The sequence below is a fragment of the Dipodomys spectabilis genome, unplaced genomic scaffold (genome assembly GCF_019054845.1).
Source record: "Dipodomys spectabilis isolate Male_0828 unplaced genomic scaffold, ASM1905484v1 ptg000029l, whole genome shotgun sequence".
In the NCBI taxonomy this organism is placed as follows: Eukaryota; Metazoa; Chordata; class Mammalia; order Rodentia; family Heteromyidae; genus Dipodomys; species Dipodomys spectabilis.
Window position 1 is genome coordinate 3,228,397 of NW_024870706.1, and position 21,836 is coordinate 3,250,232.

Here is a 21,836-nt window from a genome sequence, read left to right on the forward strand (position 1 = left end):
AACATGGTTTTGTTGGTAACTTTGTGATCATTTGGGTAAGTGCCCAAAAGTGGGGTTGCTGGGTCATTGGGGAGCTCTACATGTAGTATTTTAAGACATTCCATACTGTTTTCCAAACTGGTTAAACAAGTTTACACTCCTACAAATAATGCAGTAGGATTCCCTTTTAGCCACATCCCCACCAACATCTGTCATTATTACATTTCTTGATTATAGCCATTCTAACTGGAGTAAGGTGCAATCTTAATGTTTTGATTTGCATTTCTTTTATGACCAGAAAAGTTGAGCATTTCTTCATGTGTCTAATGGACATTTTTTATTTCATCTTCAAAGAAGTCTCTCCTTAATACTTTGGCTCACTTGGTTATTGGGCAGTTGTTCTTTTGAGGATTTGTTGTTGGGGGATTTATGATTTTGAGTCCTAAGTGTATTTTAGATATAAGACTGTCTGTTTTATGACTCATGAAAAACTTCTCCCAGTAAGTGGACTTTCTATTGATCTTGCTATCTATGAGCTTTACCTTGCAGAAGTTCTGCTATTTCATGCAATCCCATTTCTACAACTTTTCTTTGTTTTGTTGTTTCTGGTTCTCTATTAAGAACATTTTGGCTTGTGCTAAAGAGCCCTGGAGTTTCTTTTATCCTTCATGTAATGTTTTCACGGTGTCTGCTTTTATTTTGAGGTCTCTGATCGATTTGGACTTGATTCTCATGCAGGCTGATATATATATATATATACACATATATATGGATCTACAGGTGTTTAACCAATTTTGCCAACAACATTTACTGGAAAGGCTGTCTTTCTTCCATTCTATTTTTTTAGCTCCATTGTCAAAAATCAGGTGGCTATAGGTCAATTGGTTCATTTCTGAGTCTTCAGTCCTATTCCATTGGTCCTCAGGTCTGTTCTTGTGCCAGTACCAAGATGTTCTTATTACTATAGCTTTTCACTATAGTTTGAAATTTGGAACTGATATTGCTCCAGTGCTGTTCTTTTGGCTAAGGACTGACGAATCTACAGCCAGCATTATACTTAATTGTGAAAAGTTAAAGTCATTTCTTATAAATTCAGGAAAGAGATAAGGATGTCTGCTTTCTCCACTCCTCTTCAACTTAGTATAAGAATGCTAGCTAGGACAATAAGACAAGATGGAAAATTAAAGGGAATCCAAATACGGAAAGATGAAGTAAAACATACAAGATGACCAATGGAATAGAATTGAAAACCCAGAAATGAATCTAAAGTCCCATAGGCATCTAATTTTCAATAAGGGAGCTAAAAAATAGGATGGAAGAAAGACAGCCTCTTCAGTAAATGGTGCTGGCAAAATTGGTTAAATATTGTAGACCACTAAAGCTAGATCCTTATTTATCACCCTGCACCAGAATTAACTCCAAATGGATCAAAGACTTCAGAGTCAAAGAAGACACTCTGAAAAAATTACAGGATGGAATAGCAGAAACCCTAGGTCTCCTTGGCACAGGCTGAAATTTTCTTAATAGAGATCCAGAAACACAAAATCAAAGACAAATGGGACAAATGGGATTGCATGCAATTGCAGACCTTCCGCATGGCAAAGGACATAGCTAGCAAGATAACTAGAAAGCCCACGGGTTGGGAGATCTTCACTAGCCATACAATGGACAAGGGTCTCATATCTAAAATATACCTGGAACTCAAAAATTAAATCCCCCAACAACAAGTACTCAAAGAAACAACTGCCCAATAAATAAGTGGCCTAAAGACTTAACGAGAAATTTCTCTGAAGAGGAATGAAGGATGGCCAATAAACACATGAAGAAATGCTCTTTAGTCATGAAAGAAATGCAAATCGAAACAGCATTGAAATACCACCTCACCCCAGTTAAAATGGATATAATCAAGAACTCTAATAATGCCGGGCGCTGGTGGCTCACGCCTGTAATCCTAGCTACTCAGGAGGCTGAGATCTGAGGATCGCGGTTCAAAGCCAGCCCGGGCAGGAGAGACCGTGAGACTCCTATCTCCAATAAAACCACCAAAAAACCGGAAGTGGGGCTGTAGCTCAAGTGGTAGAGCGCTTGCCTTGAGCTGAAGAGCTGAGGGACAGCGCCCAGGCCCAGAGTTCAAGCCCCACGACCGACCAAAAAAAAAAAAAAAAAGAACTCTAATAACAACAGACGATGGAGGGGATGTGGACAGAAGGGAACCTTACTGCACTATTGGTGGCAGTGTAAACTTGTTCAACCACTTTGTAAAGCAATATTTAGGTTCCTGAAAAGACTCCACATAGAGCTCCCATATGACCCAGCAATCCTACTTTGGGGCATTTACCCAAATGTTCACAAAAAAGACCACACACTGTAAAAATTCCAGCACGACTATGTTTATTGTATCATTATTTACCATAGTTAAGATATGGAACCAACCCAGATACCCCTCAGTAGATGAATGGATCAAGAAAATGTGGTATATATACACAATGGAATTCTATGCCTGTATCAGAAAGAATGACATTGCCCCATTTGTTAGGAAATGGAAAGACTTGGAAAAAATTATATTAAGTGAAGTAAGCCAGACCCAAAGAAACAAAGCTCCCATGGTCTCCCTTATTTGCAGTAAATAGAATATGTCTAAGTCAAGCAGAATAAGTCAGAAAAGTTGATGTTAGGGAAATGAACCCTAAAATATGTATTCAAATGTTTTTTTTTTTCTTTCATGGGATTGTTTCTAACACATTTATAAGATTATTTCTTTGTCGCTTTGTATGTCCCTCCCCCATGGTATAACCCCTGCTTTAACTGTATTTGGTGTCGGTATAATTTCTGGAGGGGAATGGTAAACAAATCATTTCACTAGGGATACAGGTGGACCCATTGCAACAATAAGATATACAAGTCATTATGTCAAAATCGAACTTTACAACTTTGGTGGTGGGGAGGATGATTGGGTGGCGGCGCAAGGGGACTATGGGAAGGGATGGATCGGGTAAACAAAGTAGGTGGCTACAACGCTTCAGAAGAAATGTACTCATTATCTTGCCCAGGTAATTTTAACCCCTCTGTACAGTATTTTCACAAGAAAAAAATAATTAATTTAAAAAAAGAAGAAAACAAAACCTGAAGAGGACATGATCTTGTATTTAATGGACTCCATGGACTCCACTCTCAAGTTACTTGAGCTGATCAGAAATTTTGGCCAACTAGCAGAATATAATTTTGTCTCAATAAAACCAACCAAGAAAGGAATAAAAAATAAACAAGAAAGAAATACACAGTTGGAAATTTGAGCTAATTTGGTCATTATGTTTTGAGAAGTCAAGTTCCCTATAGAAATGCAACTTATATATATTCCTCAGTTGTGTTTTAAATGTTGTGTTAATTACAAAACATTTCTAGATGCAAAAGAGCTCATGATTCCCAACCAAAAATTTGAAAAGGTAAGCATCATTCTGTTAGATTCCAAAGAAATAAAGAAGGATTACAATAGTTTAAGCCTGGAGAAATAGGAAAGTTCATTTAATGTAGGACTTTGTAGACATGGTTAAAGTAGAATTTAGATTTAAAATAGATATTTTTTGTTTGTAATTTAATATTCTATAGGATACTACAAAATTCTTTTCAAGTAAAAGATTTAAGTTACAAATTCACAAATGATTCTGGCATTCTAATTGACTAGAGTAGTATTTCAAGTGAGTTATAATAAGAACTTAGTTAATAGATAATCCCAACAGTTCATGTGTAAAATGATAATGTGAATAATCTAGAAATATTGCCAACAAATTGATTATATTAATTTATAAATATAGAAAAAGAGCAATCTTTTGAAACTTTGGTGTAACATGGTAATGTAAGAGAGTAATTGTGTGACATCTTTTTTTTCTACCTATACATAACACAGGAAGAACTTTACTTAATTATGTACCTTTGTATACAATGAGAAAAATGCTAGGTTTGAGGTTTGTTTTTATTTTGTTTTTGTTTGGTTTGTCCTAAGACTTAACCTCTGGGTTTGGGCACTGTCCCTGAACCTGTTTTTGCTCAAGGTTACTGCTCTACCACTTGAACCTCAGTGCAACTTGGGTCTGGCTTTTCCTTATGAGTTTATTGGAGATAAGAATCCAAGGAACTTTCCTACCTGGGTGGGCTTTTAACCAGCAACTTCAAATCTTAATATTAAGATATAAAGATCTCCTGAATATCTACGATAGATAATATATATGTAATAAAAAACATAAAATAAAATAAAAATAAATAATATTTGCAAGTGTTCTGATCTCAAGAATACCACTGCGGGGGAAATGATGTAGCAAATTTTAGTGTAGTATTCTTTCCACAATAGGAAGGGCATCACATTAGCAGAAGTGTAGAATTTTTTCACAATAGTGATAAACTAGTCATGATGTGAATTTAGGGAATTTTAAGGTGCACCTTACAAGTTGGAAACTGTTGGGCTAGGATGACTTTACATCATAAAACCTTGGGATTGATTGTCATAGAAATAATAGCTTACTCTGATGAACAAATGTTTACTCTTACGGAATTATTTATTGGAAGTGGTGCTGTAGCTCAAACGGTAGCGCACTCACCTTCAGCTGCAGAGCGCAGGGACAGTGCCCAAGCCCAGAGTTCAAGCCCCACGACTGACTAAAAAATAAAAAAAGGAATTAATTATTAAAGGTACTTCGTAGTTTTATCCTCTACAAGAACGTGTCTATTTTTTCTGTTGACTTTTAAATATGTAATGCCTCATTGAAAACTGCATCTATTGCAGAATTAGGTAAAATGCAAAGAGGTACTTTTTTGAATATCTCTGGTATGGCATGTTCAGGATTTGAAAATGAGTAGTTAGTAGTCATAGGAATGTTGAGGAACAGATATATTCTGTCCTCTTAACAATTAGTTTTCAAAGTTAGGATTTTCTATAGAATTGAACTGTTTTCTGTTTTAGTATGAGACAACACTAAATGTTTTTTTTCAAAATAATGGGAAGTATATTCTGAAATTATTGTATAGTTTGATAACATTCCAGTTGAAGTCCCTCTGATAAAGAAAGAGCTAATTCAAATTAGCAGCCAAAATGTTCATTTTTTTAAAAGGTAATACACATAGAATAATATTTACTATACCAATACAGCCAATACAGTGAAATTATATTTTACATAGCTCATTTTATAACTTAATTTTATTGTCAAGTTGATATATAGAAGGGGTTGCAGTAATTGTAAGGTATTGAATACATAACGTCAAAATTTTTCCCCCCTCCCTCATTTTTCTCACACTTTCCTTCACCCCAATACCCCTCACAAGTTGTAATGTAAATTTTAAACATGTTGTCCTGTGAGTATTTCTATTGCATTGGTTTCCCTTTTGTCCTTTGTCTCGCCATTTTATTGTTCTGCTTCCCTTGCCAAATGAAGATAAATGTATATACAATACAAAGGATACTGAAATCAAATACAACAATGGACAAACCATAGGGGAAAACACAAAAGAAAAAATAAATCACATAGTACATTAAAAACAACAACCACAAAGAAAAACCTCTCTTTCCCTATCTAGGAATTTATTTTGCTCAGCATCATTTTATATGGTCATTTATACATAGATATGATTCATTCTGCTCATCTGCTCATCTTAGATATTTCCTAGTTATTACAAATGAGGGAATCCATGGAATCTGTTTCTTTGTGTCTCGCTGTTTTTCTTAGTAGGATTTTTCCAAGTCTTTCCATTTCACTATGAATTGGAAGCATAGACTTACTCCATACATATATAAACCACATTTTGTCAAGTCATTCATCTACTAAGATGCATATTGGTTTAAAATATGATTGCATGTAAGTATCACTTAAGACCATTCAAAAATGACAGATGTCACCTCACCAAATTACTAATATCATGATTTCTTAGTAAGATAGTATTTTATGGTGTACAACTGTTGAGATATAGGATGTCAAAGTTATATATTGCACTGAATGAGACAGGAGGATATCCAGTATCATGTAGGATAAAAATGGTAGTGACAAAATATTTCCCTTGAGAAAGATATAGGAGGCTGCCAGAAGTATGAAGTAGTTCAGATAATTTTGAAGAATTTAGAAATGCAAGCTCAATTATGTCTCTTTAAATAATAATTATGTAAGTGGAAAGGCAAAAGAAGGGTAAGAGAAGAAAATAACTGACAGCAGATCATTGTCCCAAGTTAGAGTATAAAAAGACATAATCTATAACTTCTAGGTTAAAGTGAGACCAATATAATATGTCCACTTAATTTAGGTATATGCAAAATAATTACTACTTAATAACTACTTGAATGCTCCAAAATAAATGAACACTTATAAGAAAAGTTGTGTGATTGCCATTGCTTCAACTTGAACACTAACACTGATCAGCCCTATTTTCTCACTTTGTACATGGAAAATAGTCCCTAAGTTGATGATGTTGTGGTTAATTAGAGTCAGAGTTAGGGGCTTCTACTTGTACAATTATCCCCTAATAGTTTAAAGCAGTTTTCCCCCAAGATATCCAACTACATTGTCTGAACCTGTACTTTGAACACATCCTCACACCTGAGCACATTATTTGAAATTATGCTTCAGCTTTTCTTGGCACATTCTACTTTGTGCCTTTGTCTTCTTTGCACATTCCTTTTGAGTTCATAGTTGCTCTATTTCCATTTCATCTGTACAAACTGTTAAGAACTTTGTTCAACTACCACTTCTTGTTTGTTCACGCACAGTCTATGTATAAATGTACTTTGTCCATGTTAAGCAATACGATAATACTCACTCTCTGAGGAGAAAAGTTCCACAATACAACCCTATTAGCACATTAAAGGATGTAGAATTTAAAGCATTTTGAGACAAACAGTGATATTAGATTTGAAAGGCTTCTTAGGGACATTTTCCTGGAGTTCATTAGTTTACCCAGGAGAAATATAAATATCCACAAAATTTGGAGCTATTTAGTAAGTATCCGAATTAACATTAGATCCTAGATGTTGTGTTAATACAAGTCACGATTGTATTATTGTTAAATCAGAATCCTTCACTACTTGACAATGTGTATGAGAAAATGAAAGAAAGGTATTAAAGCAAAATGTCTTATCTTTTTAGGAATTTAATCATAGTGGTGAGATTAATGTCTAAACTTTTCCATTCAATAAAAGCTTGAAGTTTATAAGATCATTTTCCTACATATAAGAATTTGTGTCAGGTTGGTTGACAGGGTTATTTCAGCATGGAGATATACCTAACAAGAATTAGATTTCAATAATATATATGGCAGTTATGATGTGTCAATGGCTATTGAAGCATTTTCTATTCTAAAGAAGAATCAATTCCAGGAGTCTTCAGTCACATCAGTAATGCTGTATGTTCAACTAAATACTTGGTGTTACTTGTCCTACATTTATAATGAGTAGGCTGATAAGATATACAAACATATCTAAATATATTTCAATAAAATCCCAAACTGATATGGATAGATGGGTCACTAATTGGAACTGTAGGAAAAATAAGGCTTTTCTGTGCTGTAGTTCAATCTATAATCTCCTGGCTAAATAAAGTTTTCAAAAATATTCACAGAATACCACTAAGAAAATTTCATGACAGTTATATCTGTATAATATTTCTAAGGTCAGGATTAAAGCATTTGTTCCCAACATTTAGTATCAACAGGATCTGTTGAATTAATGGATCCAGAATTTTATGTCTTCACATTCATATCTCAACATTTTATCAAATGACTTTCACCAAAACACTGTTCTTATTGAACTTGTCTATGTCTTTTTACTTTTCAAATCCAAATAGTAGATTTCCTTCAATATCTTCCTGAAAATTCTTTCCTTCCTTTTCTTCTGTAAATCTGTGTTTATTACTTTTTTGTTCCCTTATTTATCTCTTTCCTCCAATTTTCTATACACTGGTACTCACATTGTTCACACTTTCGTCAGAACTTTCCTTTTACTCATCCCTTTAATAATATCCCTGATTTTATTATTATTTTTCATATTCATGGTCGTGAATATTTTGATGATGTCCAAACAGACCTATCTTTGAATCTGTTTAACATAACTCTTAGAACTATCAGAGAGTTTTTTTCCTCTAAATCCATCTTTTCCACGTGTAGTCCTTATCACCAAGAATGTAACTAACACAGTTAGGAGACAGAGCTGTGGAAACACTTTAGATATCCTCTTACCCTACCTCCATCCATTAGATAAGATGAATGATCAAGATTTTCTCTTTCTGTCACAAATGTAATTTCTATGTACTACTTTTTATGCCCCTGACACAAGCCTATTGCAAATACTCATCACAAGTCACTCAGTCTTAAAACAACTGTTTACAAAGTATGCATTTCTCCCCATAATCTTTTCATATTGGTCCTCTCCATCACCCAATGACTCTCCTTGTAAGCACACAGAGTGAAGATCTCAGACAAAACTTCTAGTATCATTATTTACTCACAACATTGACTGGTGGTCTTATATTTCTCATCTGTAAATGGATGTAATCTACCAGAAATATTGAAGAATATATTTGTTGAACTCTAGAGCAAGGAAAAAGAAAAGTGAAGAGCCCTTACATTTTCTACCTTAGATTTCAAATAAGGAAAGAGTCAAATTCAGTTTGTTGGTATAAAGCCAGAAATAGTTTCATGCTTAAATAAAAATAAATTTTAACTCCTGGCTCTACAGCCTGTGTCCTTTTATGGTAACTGCAGGTATGTAAGTAGTATTATGTAAATTGTGTCATGTATTTACAGCTGTACTGAAGAACATACATTTAATATATCATTGGAAAACATTGGTTATTGAATGGTATATGTATGAGAATGTTATTTGAACTAATCCAAAGTTGGAACCTACATCTTAGTCCATCAAAATGTGGAAATAAATGATTTTATTTGTAAGAAAATAATACCGCCAAGAAAGGTGAGTATACATTAGAAAGACTGCTGGAATAACATCAGGGGTTTTACTGTCTCTACCTGTTTATGTGATTGTATTTCTTGATATTCAAACTTTCCTCTTGTTATTCTGTTTTTTGTTTGTTTCGTCATGCGGCCTGGACTCTGGGCCTGGCACTGTCCCTCAACTCTTCAGCTCAATGCACTCTACCACTTGAGCCACAGTGCCACTTCCTCCTTTTTCTGCTTATGTGGTGCTGAGGAATCAAACGCAGAGACTCAAATAGGCATGGCCAGCACTCTGCCACTGAGCCGCCTTCCCAGCCCTCCTCCTGTCATTCTTTTTTTTGCGGGGGCGGTCCGGTCGTTGGCCTGAACTCTGGACCTGGGCGCTGTCCCTCAGCACTAGGCTAGCGCTCTACCACTTGAGCAACAGCGCCACTTCCGGCTTTTTTTTTTGCTTATGTGGTGCTGAGGAATAGAACCCAGGGCTTTATGCATGTAAGGCAAGCACTTTACCACTGAGCCACCTTCCCAGCCCCTCCGGTTATTCTTATTGTATGTAATCCAACGCTGTTTATAACTATGCATTCAATGTGGTAAATCCAGCTTCAAAGATGTCTAAGTTTTTTTTTTTCCTTTTCAATCACAACATCGTCATTATCAGGCTACACTGTGGTCATCATCCTCTCCATCAAAATTATTTTTAGCATTATAAGTGCTAATTGAACTTCGTATATGTGTTTATTACTTATTACCCTTTGTCTTTTGATTAATAATTTTAATGCTACCACTGTGCATGCATCCATATTGAAATTTTGAACAAATAAACAAAAAAACTAAACCATATCAGGTAACTTGACTATGTGCTTATAACAAATTATGGAATAGATTTTTTGAAGCATTGCAAATTCCTAATCAGTATGAATTAACTTCCTATTTCCCCCTAACTATAATCAAATATTTAAGAGTTTGAGCAGAACCTTTTCAAGTAATATGCTGAAAATGTTACTACAATGTCATGTGTATATCTAAAATTCCCTTGAAAGTAATACACTTGGCTTTGTATTGAAATCTTAGTTATTTTATTCTAAGAAACTTTTAGAAAAATAGACTGTATATCTTTGAAATGAAAAAGGTCAAAAATAGTAGCATAAATGTTTTAGAGGGAGTCTGTCTTCTCTCTCTCTCTCTCCATATATATATATATATATATATATATGTATATATATATATATATATAAATGTTATGTGTAGAATGGTACAGTTTTAGAGATTATTTGTCCTCAGAAATATATATATATATCTAAATTTATGTGTAGAATGATATACATTATAGTAAAACAAGCATCTTAAAATATAATTAAAAAAAAAAACATGAAACCAAGTGCCGGTAACTCACCCGTTTAATAAGAGGTATTCTGGGTGCTGAGATCTTAGAATTCTTTTCAAAACTAGCCCAGACAGAAAAGTACTTGTTAGATTCTTATCTCCAATTAACCATTAAAAACAACAACATAACGTATCACATTAATTTTACAAAAGCTTCTTTTCACTGCTGTGAACATTTCTTAGAAACATGATTACATGCCCCTGGAAAATGTTAAGTAAAAAGTATAGAATATTTACATCTATGTTAAAGACGTGACTATTTAGATTGTTTAAGATGTTTACATAATGATTAGAAGTTAAGAATAATGATAGGTAGGTAATGATAGGTGGGTTTTTTTTAACTCTATTTTACAATAGTAATAAAATAATATTTATAATGATTATATAAAATTACTCTTACTTGGTATTTGAATTATCATAATTGATAAATATTTTAAATGATTTCCAAAGCAAAGGAATATCAATTCTTTTGTAATTTCAAAACAATTAAGAAAATGATTTCAAGGCTCATTCACTCTAAGTCTATATTTGTTTTCTTGTTCTAGTTTTCATATGTTAGAAGAAATTAAAATTCCAAAAATTTAATGGATATATGCATTCCCGAACATCTTCACATACACTAATATTAGAGTCCCTTAAGTGGAATTGTTTTATTTCAATTGTTACTCACAAATAAATCAAGATGATTGTGTATTTTGTTCTTTTCACTGCTTTTGGCTCTTATTTTGAGAATACATTTTTCCTAGCAAAGTAGAGATAAGCAATTGGATTGAGTAAGTAACATATGACTTTCATAAAATGCAGATGCATAGGTTTGTGTCTTCTGTCATTTGCTAAAAGTTTCTTCTAGAAATTTTCTCAATTATTTAGAAGTTTTTCCCCTTCCCCTCCACAAAATATACAGACATTAAACACAGTGAAAGCAGGGGTTATACTGTGGGGGAGGGACATACAAAACAACAAAGAAATAATCTTTTTTTTTTTTTTTGGTCGGTCGTGGGGCTTGAACTCTGGGCCTGGGTGCTGTCCCTCAGAACTTAAGCTCAAGGCAAGCGCTCTACCACTTGAGCTACAGCGCCACTTCCGGTTTTCTGGTGTTTATTGGAGATAGGAGTCTCAAGGTCTCTCCTGCCCGGGCTGGCTTTAAACTGCGATCCTCAGATCTCAGCCTCCTGAGTAGCTAGGATTACAGGCGTGAGCCACCAGCGCCCGGCAGAAATATTCTTATAAATGTGTTAGAAACCATTACATGAAAGAAAAAAAAACATTTGAATACATATCTTAGGGTTCATTTCCCTAGCATCACCTTATCTGACCTTTTCTGCTTGACTCAGACATATACTAGATATTGCAAATAAGGGAAAGCATGGGGGAAAAATAGGGGAGAAGGTGTACCCATTGCAAGAATGAGATGTATAAGCCGTTATGTCATAAAAGGAACTTTACAACTTTGGTGAGGGGTGGGTAGTTGGGAGGATTGGGTGGGGAGGCAGGGGAGGTTGGGAAGAGATGGGAAGGGGAAACAAAGGAGGAGGCTGCAATGTTTGATAAGAAATGTACTCATTATCTTGCCCATGTCATTGTAACCACTCTGTACAGTATTTTCACAATAAAAAATAAAAATAATAAAAAAATACTTAGAAGTGATGCATAATTCCTAGGTATTCCAGTTATCACATATACTTTTGGATTGAGTTATCTCTGTATAAACTCAAACGGACAAAATACCCTCAAAATAAACAGAAATCATATCTTTGTTTTAAATGCAGTAGTTTACAAAGAGTTTTTTGCCAACACCAAAATCATCTTTTTAGCTATTCAATATTTTGTGTGAACAACTTTTAACAATAGTTTTTTTTTCCTGACATGCAATTCACTTGCATTATATTATATCCTTTTATTGTATACATTTTAGAGCTTTGGAAGTGAATTGTACCTTCATAGGTTTTCAAAGCTTAATTTTCACAAACTTGCATTTTTTCAAATAGAAATGCTGTAATTTTAGAACAGACATTAAAATAGATATAAAATTCAGTTACAGGAATTTGCCCAGCATACATCCTCTATAGTGTGTCTTTTCAAAATTTGTTTTTGGGGATTATTTGCAGGGTCTCACAGATACTATTCAAGTTCACTGTCAATTAACCACATTCTCTGCCCAAAATTTTTTTTACTTCTGTTGAATACATTCATAGAAGTGTAATGCCTGTATCCTATACAATACTCTTTCACCTTTGAAGACTTGAAAACTTGTTTGCTAAAAAAATTGTAGTATTATACAAATAGATCTCTATGAGAAGTATATCAATTTCTCCACAAATGCATTATTATATTTTGCGTTGTCTTTTTATATTATGGTCATACTAGTGAGTTTTCTTTTTATTATTTCTTAGACACTAAAGAGGAGCTTATTTCATATGCTCCTCCTATTGACTATTAATTTACATATGTTATTTAAAGAAATATCTTATTCAGGAAAAAAATTTCTATAGAATTAGAAGATATAAAAATACTTAAGTTTCAGAATCATTGTAGCATTAACATTGTAGCATTAAAAAATATGTGCCCTCTATCTGTTGAATATGGTTTCATTTCTGTTATAGTTGCCTTTGAATTATGAAAGGTTATCACTTGATATAATCCAGTTCTTGCTTTTCTTTAGCCACTAATATTTTCCATGTCAAATTTTTAGAAACCTTTACTGATCCAATGTCATGAATTTTTACATTTATGTTTTATAGGTTTTTACATCTCACATTTAGTTTGATAATCATTCTTTATAAGGTTTGAGGTAGGCCAGGTGCCGGTGGCTCATGCCTGTAATCCTAGCTACTCAGGAGGCTGAGATCTGAGGATCGTGGTTTAAAGCCAGCCCGGGCAGGAAAGTCCATGAGATTCTTATCTCCAGTAAACCACTAGAAAACCAGAAGTTTTGCTGTTGCTCAAGCGGTAGAGTGCTCACCTTGAGCTAAAGAACACAAGGACAGCGCCCATGACCAGTGTTCAAACCCCATGACCGACATACAAACAAACAACCAAAGGATTGAGGTAGTAGTCTAAAATCATTCTTTAAATCTAGAGAGGCAATAGTGCCAATACAACCAGTTACGATTCTGTTTTTATTTCATAAAGACATAGCATCCTTTTCAAAATCTGTAGACCATAAAAATAATAATTTATTTTTGAAAAATCTGTTAACTTCTTCTATGTGTCTGTTCTTATAGTAGAACTATGTTATCTTCACTTGACATAGTAATACGATTCAAAGATAGTATGAAGGCTCAAGCTACACTATTTTACAAGATTGTTCTGTCTGACCTGTATTCCTTGAATTTACGTATGAGATTATTGAGCAGGTGGACCAATATTCTCCAGAGATATCTCGATGTTTGATAGGCACTTATATTTCGCACCTTGTGAAAACACAAACCCCTGATATTATATATAGAAAAATGTCTTTAAAGATTGCTCAAAGCAACTAAAATTAATTTAGGAATGAGTTAAGTTTTAGATAACATTATAGCATGAAAAAGTTGAATGATAATGACTTGAGCTGTACTGCAGAAGAAGGGGGGGAAGAATGGGGATCACATAGGAGCCCTATGTCATTGGTATTGTTTCAAAAAACAGAAAGACTTCAGAGAAGAGAAGGAGAAAAATAAAGTGTCCTGAATCTAGTTTCTTTTTAATCCACCTTATAGTTTGGAATGAAAGTCAGATAACATGGAAAAAATAAAATAGAAAATAAAGCATTGTATAGAGCTGTTACAATGTAAAAAAGTTGCAATAGGAATATAATTAATTTCCAAAGAAGTAAAGAAAGAATAACAATAACAATTGCTAATGTGGATAGAAGATGTATCACATTTTATCATATATAATTTTGAGAAAGCATACTAGGAATGAAAATTTAAAAGTAATAACTTAAAACACAATTTGTATTATAACTAGACAGTATAGTTCAGTGGTAAAACATTGGCCTAACATATGTGAAGAAATTGTGTGATTTCCCAAGCATTAGAAGTACACACACAAAAAACACACATAAACACACACACACACCACATACACATATTTGGAATATTGTTATTATCATATTAAACAGAGGAAATTATCACAAACAATAAAAGTATTTTAATACGTGAAATCATAATATTGCTCATACTATTTAAAAGTTTAGTAGAAATAAAATAGTCACAAGATACTTGGATTCTTATAGATTAAGTAAGTTGATTATTAAGACATAAAAGACATGTGAAATTTGCAAAAAATGTTTTAACTAGTAAACATTTTAAAACAAGTGTCCTTTTATTTTGAAAAAAGATTGATGTTACTGGTGTTTTAACTCAAGATTTAGAATATGGTAACCAGGTGCTCTAAATCTTGCTAGGGATGGCTATATCTCTAATCTTTTCACTATGGAAATTTTAGGATAATATCTCATAGTTTCCCAGTCTCTCCTGAATTACAAACCCTATTTATACTTCCCACCATAGTTAAAAAATGGAAACCTCAAATCACTATGCCCAGCTCAGTTTTTTTTTTTTAATTCAAGTACAAATATTTCCAAAAAGTGACCATGTAATGAAGCCTTTTTAAATAATGTATGTGATTCTTGAAAATACAGTATTTGTTACCTGGAAAAATATGTTTAGAATTATAAGAAAATAAATTTGTTTAAATTCAGCAACCATATAAAATTTAAGAAAATAATTTTTACATATTCACGTTAACTATTTTGAAAGCAAAACATATGTCTGAATAATTTACATGTGTTAAAATTATGCAAAACTAAATTAACTAATCCTACAACTCTGAAAAAAGAATTACCATAAACAAAACTAAACAATTTAGTTCAAAATTTGAAATTGAGAAAATAAAATGAAGTGTACTCTTTAGTTGACTTAAGTAACTATAAGCCCTCTGTATATCAATTTTATAATAAAAAATGCATTAACAAAGAAAGAAAAGTACCCATTGGACAATAGCGACAGGAAAAGCATCAGTAATTCTTTTTTGAGTGTGCAAAAAATCAATGGAAGAGATAACAATGTTCCTTCCATAATAAATGTACTCATTACCTTATTTATGTAACTGTATGCCCTCTGTACATTACTTTTACAATAAAATTAACTTGAAATTAAAAATAAACTGAATAATATAAAAAGACCCTTCGCAGCACTTATCATTTATATACCATCAATAGATATGAAGGTGTTTAAATATTACTGAAATTGCTTTGGAACAAATCATGTTCACCTTGACTATCATGAAAAAGAATTGGTTTCTCAGCACTTAACATAAGAACTTGTTTGAAAGAAACAAAAGAAAAAGTGAGGAACAACTAAACACATACAGTACTCAAGAACCAGCAGGAAATGCAAAGGCTTAAAAAAACATCAGCTATGACAAGCTTATGAAAATCCTGACTACATGGGAGTCTCCTTTTGTGAGGGTAGAGGTTAAAGCCCAGACTGGACAGAAATACCTGTACACAATGCCATGCACCTATTATTCTAAATTCCAGGAAGAATAACATAACATGGACTGAGCCCAAGGTCATACACAATTATCTGAAAAATAATCAGGATGATTTAGGGCTGGGACATGACAAAGTGGTAAGGACACTCATTTAGGGGCACAAGACACTCAATTCAAGCTCTAATATTTGGGTATTAAAGTAAAAAGCTATGATTTTAAATAATTGGAATAATTGTAAGATTTGAGTATTTGAGTGGAAAAATGCATGAGAGAGATAGAATGAACCCATGGTGCAATACTTTCAACTTAAGTGAAAATGTTTTATGGTACTTCAGACAAAACAGAGTTACCTTGCAAATGAGCATGGTTGTGCATTTGGGTGATGGAAATACTTTACTTACACAGGTATAATTAAATTGATTTTATTTGGGTAGATTGTACTTCTGAACTAAGAGCCTGGATGATATCCCTGAGAATTTTCTCTCAAGGCTACTACTCTACTACTTTGAGCAACAGTTCCAATTCTGATTTTCTGTTGGCTGTTTGGTGTTAAGAGGCTCCTGGACATTCTTGCCCAAGATGGCTTCAAACCATGATCGTCAGATCTCAGCCTCCCGACTAACCAGGATGCCAGGCAATAGCTGCCAATAGTTTTAATAATTTAGTAAATTGTAGAGTTACTGAAGTTATTCATTATCTTTATAACCTGTGTAATATATGTGTGTATGTATATATCAATGCATACGGATAGAAATATTTTAACATATTTTTGTATCTACGGTAGATTTATGAAATCATCCATTATAAAATAAAATGGAAACAAAAGTTAATAAGGGTCAAAACAAAGAAAATATCACGTTTCTTGTTGTTGAATGGAATATGAATTGCGAGAATCAGTTTGGGAAAACCATCTCCACGTTAACAAAATGGATAAGAGCTATTAATTCCTATCCATCTATTTGCCCATGTTGTGCAACCTCACACATGAGTGTCAAAATCAAAAAACACTTTTTGCCTTCGCTTTTAACTCACCTGTTATAATTTATGGATTAGATGTTGTAATCAAATAAAGACTAAAATAATGTTATGTGAGGCTATGAATTAGAGCTGAAAATGATTTTAAATATGATAATATCGAAGTAAATTGCATATTTCTTACTTTTACTCTGTCATGTCCCTCATTCCCACAGTAGGAAAGTATATAGAAGGTTTTCATTGAATTATATGTACAATTATGAAAAAATTTATTGAAAGAATATGGGCACAGTGTGGTTTTAGCTTCTTGAGACCTGTAGAGGGAAGTTTGTTCTTGAGGACTTGCAATACATTGTGATGAAGATGAAGGGAGTGATGTGCTTATTCTGGAAAACTGGCTAGGGGATTCTTCCCATAAAGGTAGTGATGAATTCTTCCAAAAGGTTACAGTAAAATCACTTTTACCACCATGTTCACTGCTGCACTACTCACCATAGCCATGTTACAGAAACAACCCAGATGTCCTTTGGCGGAGTGATGGTTGGAGAAAGTGTGGCACATATACACAATTGGATTGCACCCATCCATTTTGACGACTGTTACATTATTTGGAAAGAAATGGATAGATCTAAAAATATATTAAGTGAACTAAGTCAGAGCCAGACATACAAAGGACCCATGTTCTGTCTCATATTTGGAAGCTAGAAATTTATACAAGTTTACACAAAAATATTAACCAAAGCATCCTATTTGCAGAGGAGTATTTCAAAGGTGTAATTTCTTATAAAAATTGAATTGACTCCAACAAAATGAATACCAGGAAACTATCACTTGGAAGATGTGAGTGGAAGTCAAAAGGAAGGAATAAAGAGAGTTATGGAGGAAGAGAGTGAAGGTATAATACTCAATGCAGATGTACGAAATTAGAAAAAATTAAAGTGGGGTGAGGTTTAGAAGGGTGTGGACAAGTTATATAAAGATCCAATATATTTAAAAAATTGATATGTTGAATGGAAATTCCCTTGTACAAGTATTTAAAATAATATAATTAAAATATAATTAAACATAATTAAAAACAATGGAGACATCTGATCTTAAATTCTATTTCCATCTCTTTTAAAAAATAAAATTATTTGCTCTATAATTTGATCAGAGGGATGGATTTTGTGGTTAGCTAGATCATTGGACATCTGTCTCTCTATTCATCTCTCCCTCTCATGGTTCTCATAGGTAATATGATTGCTCCATAATTATCTTAATGTATTTTGCTTTTATATTTTTGGTTGCATCATTTCACTGTCTGCTCTGTCATTTCCCAATTCATTTACATATAAGGCATTATTTCCTATTTTCTCATTCCTAGAATAAGCTGCACATGAAGACACCACTGGTCCTCATTTTCAGTCTGTCCCTTTGAATACGGAGGAAAATCTTTCCTCTGCTCTCTACCAAATCCCTACTCACCAGTTAGAATAATTTAGAATAGTAAAAATGAAAAAAGAGAAAATAAATAATAGTGAAAAAAACAGGTGCAGGAAATTCACCGTATTTTTGTGACCAGTTCATCCAATGTGAACTATTGGAAAACATGGACACCTCATTCTCACTGGCACTCAAAAACTCTGGTTAGGCAATTCTGATGAAATTGAGGAATAAGATGAAAAAGTGAGAAATGGTATCAACTGCAAGAAAAAAAATGGCGAAGGATTCAAGCAAATTCCTTCTTTGTTCTGCTGAAAATAATGGCCTTACTACAGTGCAGAGACTACTTTCCAAAAAGGCCACTCATGAGAATACTAGGGATAACGATGAGTATACACCTCTTCATCAAGAAGCCTACAGTGGACACTTAGACACTGTCTATGAGTTGGTGGCTCAAAGCAGATATTTATGTAATAACTGTGAATGGCTGGACACCCATGCACAGTACTTATACATGGAATAATACCAGAGTGGTTTCTTTATTTCATCATGATGCAGACACCAATGGCCAAACTAAAGGCCTCTTGACCCCCTTGTATCTTGCTGCTGGGAATAGATATAGCAAAGATAAGCTGCATCTCCTTCTGTTGAACCATTATATCAAACCAGATCTGAAGCACAACTTGGAAGAAACTGCATTTGATCTTGCCAAAAGGATAATTATGTATCACTACCTCTTTGAAGTTGTGGAATGTTGTACAAATTGTTTTCCTAAGTCCTAATGGTTTGGGTAACTTTCTTAAATTTCAAAATTGCCAGTCCGTCCCATGTGTCTATACAAAATATTTTCACAATACAAAGAAACAGCAATATCTTACTTTAAAAATTCATGGATTCCATGGTATTCTTCCAAGTGAATTGCCTGACTTTGATGTCAAAATATATTCGAGTTGTTTGTATACATCAATAATGATTTCTATAGTGTTTGTGATTTTTTTAATCAGAAATAATTTTAACTTATCTGTTGAAATTAGTAGTACAGAAACTAAAGATATTTTTGGTGCTTGTCTGAAAAAAGTATATTTTAAAATATTTAGTATTCTGTTTGTATAATGTCTATAATCTATTTCTTTCCCTCCTAGATATAATACTTTGAATTCGACATTGTTTTATAATATATAGGTTCATTAATAAATGTGTCCTTTCAGATTGCTTTCCATATAGAAACAGTTTAAGATTCCTTTAATTCCTAGGTCCTTATAGAATTTTATTTCTTTAGGTTAAAATGACAATGCTATCTTATTTCAAAAGTTTTATAAAGGTTATGCTATGTAAAGGCTTTTCTAAAAAAGTGAAGATTGAATACACTGATGACAAAATAATTGTTATTTCTACGAATTACATGTATTATTACACCTGTATATTTGTAATCAACTTTTTAATAACTGTTTTTCACTTCTTGCATCTGAAGAACAAAAAATATAGAATACTTCACAAATTTTCATATCATCCTTGTGCAAAAGCAATGTTAATCTCTGTATTGTAATTCGGGTAGACGTGCTGCTGAAGCATGTAGTATCCTGTAAATTTAAGTAGTTAATGATGCAATCTTAAGACAGGCATATATCCTTGGTTGCCTATTTGTAACAAGGAAACCTTATTGTTCCTTAAATTGCTATTCATCTTATTTCTGTAAAATTCTGTGTATGGTGGAAAAAATTATATTGTTTGTTCGATTGCTCATATTTGCAATTTTTGTCAATAACTATTTTAAGTCTTTCTCATTTGAAATTTGATCGTACTTTGAAGCCTTTATACCTACGTCCAAAAGTGATGGATTTTCAAATACTTATTTATGAACTGATTTAGCTTTGTGGAGCTAATGGATTCAAAGTAAGCCTTGCTTAAGAGCTACTTCTAAAATCCTGCAGCTTAAAATTTCCCAAATGAGGTCTTACTGGCACAAATGTCTCCCTGACACTTTACCCTTACTCCATGTAGGAACAGACCAACCAGAATATCTTACCCTGACAGCATAGATTGTCTTATTAGAGCAAAACTAATCTTAGTTACATAGGATCATAGAGAGATGAACAGTTCAGACAGAACTGTTCAGACTAAGCCGGGCTCATGCCTGTAATCCTAGCTACTCAGGAGGCTGAGATCTGAGGATCACAGTTCAAAGCCAGCCTGGGCAGGAAAGACTGTGAGACTCTTATCTCCAATAAACCACCAGAAAACAGGAAGTGGCGCTGTAGCTCAAGTGGTAGAGAACTAGCATTGAGCTGAAGAGCTGAGGGACAGCGCCCAGGCCCAGAGTTCAAGCCCCGTGACTGACCAAAAAAAAAAAAAAAAAAAAGAAGTGTTCAGACTAGAAGGTATTTTTTCTGAATATAATTGTTTATTACACCCTACCATTTCAAAAGTAGCTAAAGCCAAGAAGGTGAAAAAATTATTCATATGCATGATTACCTCATGTCCTGGCTTGTCTACCATCCAACCAGGCAGGAACTTACACCAATGATTTTCTATCACAAAATATATTCCATAGCTCCAGGAAAAGTCCATATGTTTCTCCTCATTATTAGACATTAAATTGTTTTAATCAGAGTGTTTCCTATTCCCTCTAGGCTGTACATCTCCGAATGGTAAAGCTTTAGTTCTAATTCTACCAAACACTGAGGTATAGGTAATGGAATAATATTTTAAAACAGTTGCCTTTGTTACCCTAACCACAACAGAACAATGCAAAACATTTTCTTATATTATATATAATTATGTATTTTATATTTATATGTGCTGATTTTATATTTCACACAGTGAATCTTACTGGAATTAATTGATAATTTGACAAATTAATTGATATTTACTCCAATAAATAGATTGGAATATAAATAATCAGGATTAGAATATATATTAGAATATAAAAAGTATCAATGCAATGTTTTCGGTATAAATTTGTGATACCTTCTAAGTGTTCTTTGTCTTCTGAATTCACATGGTAAAAAAAAAAACCAATATTGTTTTCCTCTAATCTATAAGGGATTTTACACTTCTGCTCTGTTTATTGTTTAAACTCTCTGGTCCCAAACTGTTTTTCTCCATATTTCTGAAGCATTCCTACTGATTATACTCAAATTTTGCTGATATGATGTCTAAAAGGTATTATTCTTCTACAGGATCCACGGGACCTAGGATCCCAAGTCCCAGTTATCCGTGTCATCAGATAACTAGAGCAAGAGTTCTCACCTAGGCCCATGCAACATGCCAACAGAAAGTAATTGAAGACCCATCTCAATTTCTCATTTCCTATATTTCAGGGCTCCAATTCCTTGAAATGCAGGAATTAGCAGTAAGCAGTTGGAAAATGCAAGGCAACTTAAAATGCAAGATGAGATCACAAAATGTGAAAGTACAGTAATTCAAACTTTCAATTTTCAGAAGACCATCCCATATGAGTGAACAAGACAACAAATGTCACAAAATTATTTGTAATACCCCTCTCCTAAGGATTAATGAATGATTTAAGTCCAGCATCAGCAGACCAAAAAATAGTTCCTGGAATGATAGATCCATAATTGGTCTACCAATGCTAGGAATACTTGTCATAGAGTTCAAATATAATTCAGAAAAAACAATAATTGAAAAGATCCTTAGTGCTTCAAAAC

The 21,836-nt window shown here is 33.4% G+C and overlaps 1 pseudogene; it reads right to left on the reverse strand.

The window, feature by feature from the left end:
- Window positions 1-19,643: 19,643 nt before the first annotated feature.
- On the reverse strand, window positions 19,644-19,740 carry LOC122104649 (annotated as a pseudogene).
- Between the last annotated feature and the right edge of the window lie 2,096 nt (window positions 19,741-21,836).